Genomic DNA, 4770 nt, shown 5'->3' with positions numbered 1-4770 from the left:
CCCCCGGCTTCAGCCCGGCTTCAGTCCCCAGCTTCAGCCCCCGGCTTCAGCCCACGACTTCAGCCCCCGGCTTCAGCCCGGCTTTAGCCCACAGCTTCTGTCCCGGCTTCAGCCCCCAGCTTCAGCCCACGACTTCAGCCCCCGGCTTCAGCCCACGACTTCAGCCCACGACTTCAGCCCACGACTTCAGCCCACGACTTCAGCCCCCGGCTTCAGCCCGGCTTCAGCCCACAGCTTCAGCCCACAGCTTCAGCCCCAGAACACATCAACATTTGTTCTTTAGGAAAACATTTTTATTACCTTTAATTCTGAGCGGCTGGTTGATGAGCAGCTCAGAGATGTTTTCTCCTGGAGTGTACATGTTGACTTTGTTACAAATTTCAAACATGTTAGTTTTGTGTAACAATTTATTATCTGAAGGTTGGGACTTATTTTTTTGTTTCACATCCAATGAGCTCATACTTGTAATTTTTGTTACAGTTTATCATTAAATATATTAATATGGTTCATGCTTAATTCTTGATTTATAAATGCTCAATTAATGAAAAATATATAAAAATATCTTTTTGTTTCTTTTACACAGAAGAGTCACTCTGTTTCTTTAATGAAATAGAATGAGTCAAATATTGGGAACAATAAATTCCCCCCCAAAAAAGACAATAACCTTTTCAACCTTTACTGTGGCAGATATTCTGTGCCATTCGACTGGACAAAAAGCTCAGCTAGTATATATATATATATATATATATACACTCCCTCTGCTGGAGGAGATATATGTGCGTGCAGATGTGTGTCCATCTCTGAGTGTTTCCTAACAAAAGTTCCTGAAAGTGAAATTCACTGATAATTATCTGTTTTCAGTTCATCCAAGCCTTTGATTATAATTTTGTTTGGTGAAAGTTTGTTGTAACACCAGTAAACTCCTGCAGGGGGCGATGATGACTGTCCTTGTGGGGACAGTTTGTCTCTGGCCGTCTGGCTCCTGGAGCACATTGGATTTCTGACTCTAAAATGTTTTTAGCTGACAAGCTAAACAGACTAGTTGATACAGAAAGAAATAACAGAAAATGGGTTAAGTAATAAAATATGACAAAATTAATTTGTGTTCTCACATGCAATCTGCCAAACTAAGGCATTTTAAATGATGTGATTTTTATGAGTAATTTAACCGATAATCAGCTCTTTATTTAGTTGTAGTGACTCAGATGGTCCAGCAGGCGGCAGAACAGCTCTGTGGAAACACTAAAGATTCACCAGAAGAAATGTTTTTCCACTTTTTTACATCTTCCAGCTTGTTTCATTGGTTCTTCAGAACCAGCTAAGTTGGCTTCAGATTATTTTTAATATAAATTGTTACATTCATCCACTTCTCCTCTGCGGGTGGTCGGGAGCTGGTGTCCAGCAGTGACTGTGTGAGAGGTTAGGGACACCCTGGACAGGTCCAAAGTCCATCACAGGGCCAATATGATTTATTATAAAATATAAATCTGGTTAGTGGGTAACTTTAAACTGTCACTTGGTGTGACAGTGAATGGTTGTCTGTACCGTGTCTCTATGTGTCCCTGTGATGGACTGGAGACCTGTCCAGGTGTGACCCCGCCTCTCGATCAGTGACCTTTGGAGATGGGCATCAGCTCTCTGTGACCCTGGAAAATTGATGAGTAAATCATTTGCTTGAATAAAAAATTTGACCAGAATTCATAGTTCTGTCATCCCATGAAGGTTAAAGTCCAAAAATTAAAAAGGGTTAAATAAAAATAAGTAAATCATCAGACTGAAAGTTGGAAAGTTTTAAATTTAAACAGGAAGTTGAATAAAAATTATTCAATCCTCAGTTGATTCAAACAATAAATTAATCTGAGGAAAAAAACAGATATTTAACACAGATTTATTTATTTTATGTGTAGAAAAAAAACATGTTTCAGTTTGTCTTCAGTCGGGTTTCTTTCTGATTAATACACTGGATTCCATTTAACCTGAGACAGAAACTTCCTCCTATCAGAGTTCTGCTCGAACAGAACATTTCCTTTCCTTTCTTTTTGTTGTTAGTTTATTTGATTAACATGGAATTTTTTTCTAAATGTCTTAATAGAAAGATTAATAATTATAGTTATTATTTATTTTACTTTTATTTGTTTTACTCTGCTGCTTTTTAAAAGAAAACTCATCAGTGGAGGAAAATAGAGTTTGTTCCTTAATGGTTTTAATGGAGTTCAGAGGACTTAAGGATGGTTCTTATCTCCAAGCAGGTGGTCTCTAAAGACCAACCTGAACCAAACACCATTAAACCGGTTTAAAACCAATCTCATGTGAACCTGTCTTAGTCTGCTGATCCAGATTGTTTAGAACTGATAAAATCTCATTTGGTTTCAGTTTCAAATCAGAACATAATCTTAAATTTCCTGTTTCCTTGTGTTGAAGCCTGTAGGTCTAAAATGACCCTGAGAATCTGCTCAGGAGTCTTCTTGTCTGCACATCTTTATACTCGTGCTCCCAGAAATGTGTTCAGAACGTCCTCCTCCAAGTCCCAACAAGCCGTTTTCAGACTGTACTGAAGGTTTTTCTTGTTTCCTCGACATCTGATCAACCTGCAGCTCAGATTAAAGTTTAATCCACCGAAGTTTGCCTTTAATTCAGCTGCCGAGAGCTTTTTAATCCGAGGACAGATGTTGAGTTGAAAATCACAGCTGCTCATGAGCTGTGAGCTTCAAAGATGCAGGTTTACTGGGGAGGGGGGTCACATGACTAACTGTTTAATGAGGAGGGGGGTCACCTGACTAACTGTTTAATGAGGAGGGGGGTCACCTGACTGACTGTTTAACGAGGAGGGGGTCACGTGACTAACTGTTTAACGAGGAGGGGGGTCACGTGACTAACTGTTTAATGAGGAGGGGGGTCATGTGACTAACTGTTTAACGAGGAGGGGGTCACGTGACTGACTGTTTAACGAGAAGGGGGTCACGTGACTGACTGTTTAACGAGGAGGGGGGTCACGTGACTGAATGTTTAACAGGGGAGGAGGCAGTTGGAGACAAATATTTAAACCATTTTTTCCTCACTTTTCAGATACCATTCTGTCAGGGAAGGACATAAAAAACAAAAAGGGTTTTATTTTAATTCAAACTGGTTGTTTGAAGTAAAGCTCTGGTTTCAGTTTTTCCTGTTTTTTTTTTAATTTTTTAAGATACAGGTTATTAAAAAACCCTAATTTTCATCGTTTTCTTTAATCCATCAGCAGTCACAGCTTTAAATGTCTTATTTAAAGAAAGTTTCCAGTCAGCGTGGGGAGAAATCTAGACTTTCAGCACGTTTCACTTCTTGTTTTTAGAGTTTAATAAGTACTTTGCACGGGAAGTTTCACTTCTGTTTAACCGTTGTCTCGGAGTCTTCATCCTTTTGTCATCTCCGAGATGTAACTTTTATTTAAATCCACTCTGTTCTCAGTTTACCAGTTTTATCATGTTTTTATTCCATTTATCTGTCATATCCGCCTTGTTATAATGGCTGAGGGGTGGCACAGTGGTGCAGTGGTTAGAGTTGTTGCCTCACAGCAATATGGTTGAAGATTCGCCTCCCATTCTCCTTGTGTGCAGTTTACATGTTCTCCCTATGTGAGAACATGTAACCTGCATGTTCTGTCCAGGTGTCCCCTGCGTCTCACACTGGGACTGCTGGAGACTGACACCAGCTCCCAGAGACCTGGAAAGGGGAAGTGGGTGAAGAAAATGAATGGTTGTTTTTTGATCTTATTTATTTGTTTTGTCATATTTTGTCCTAGTCCATCTGTTCAAACAGCATCGTGATGATGATCTAAAGTTTCAAGCAGCATGGTCTCTTTGGAACAGTGAGAACACATTTATCTGACACTTTAATTACATGAGAAGAATGAGATTAATGAGGACCTCTCTGAGGAAACCATTAATCTTTGAAAAAAAACACTAAACCTGAGGTAAAACCAGAACCAGAACCATTACGAACCAACAGAGCACTGCTTTGGGACAGTTTAGGAAACAGGACTTGATCCTCTGAGGACTCTGTGAACATTAGTCATGCTGTTCTTGACAGCAGTGATTTATGTTCTCAGATGACAACGGGCCATTAAACGTCCCCAAACGCTGAGCAGAGATCAGCACAGAGAAGTGCAGACATTAATGGATCGGTCCACACCAGAACCACAAACCGAGACACAAACACCAAACAGCCAGAAATCTGTCACCTGAACTTTACTCACAGGTTCAATAAAATCCCATCCACAGGACAACACATCCTGTTTCGGTTTGCTCAGGGAGTTTCTAGAAGGTTTTTACTCGACAGACAGTCAGAGTCCAGGAGGAGCAGATCAAAGTGTTCACGTCCCTGAGAACAAAAAAGAAAAGCTTCATTAAATGTTTGTTGCTCTCTTTGTGAGAAAGAAACAAGGCAGAAAACACCTAATACTAACTATCAGCATGGAGGTGGAGGGCTGATGGTTTGGGACCTGGCATCTTGTATATCATGAACTACTTTGTAGACCACAGGATTTTAGTCAAATGTTTCTGAAATTCTCATTAAAATAAATGTACTTTTGGAAAGTTATTAGATCTGCATCAATCCATCAAAAAATTTGATCCAAATCAGAGGAAAAGAAAACTTTTAGAACCAATCTTTGGATTGTTTTAGAGCCTGTTGTTTCCTGGAAACATGGAGTTATGATGGGCGGAGTTATGATGGCTGGAGTTATGATGGCTGGAGTTATGATGGCTGGAGTTATGATGGCTGGAGTTATGATGG

At 39.9% G+C, this 4770-nt stretch overlaps 1 long non-coding RNA gene across 1 annotated transcript in view; it reads right to left on the bottom strand.

Annotated features, from left to right (window-relative positions):
* Positions 1-3212: 3212 nt before the first annotated feature.
* The window catches only part of LOC119617096, a 7801-nt gene continuing 6243 nt past the window's right edge, over positions 3213-4770 (bottom strand). The window contains exons 2-3 of the long non-coding RNA XR_005233278.1: positions 4232-4356; positions 3213-3699 (exon numbers count right to left, since the gene is read on the bottom strand). This is a non-coding gene — a long non-coding RNA (uncharacterized LOC119617096). The remainder of the gene's footprint in view (positions 3700-4231; positions 4357-4770) is intronic.

This window comes from Kryptolebias marmoratus, linkage group LG6 (assembly GCF_001649575.2).
Source record: "Kryptolebias marmoratus isolate JLee-2015 linkage group LG6, ASM164957v2, whole genome shotgun sequence".
Lineage (NCBI taxonomy): Eukaryota > Metazoa > Chordata > Actinopteri > Cyprinodontiformes > Rivulidae > Kryptolebias > Kryptolebias marmoratus.
The sequence above is the reverse complement of the archived record's forward strand: the minus strand, read 5'-3'. Positions and strand labels throughout refer to the sequence as shown.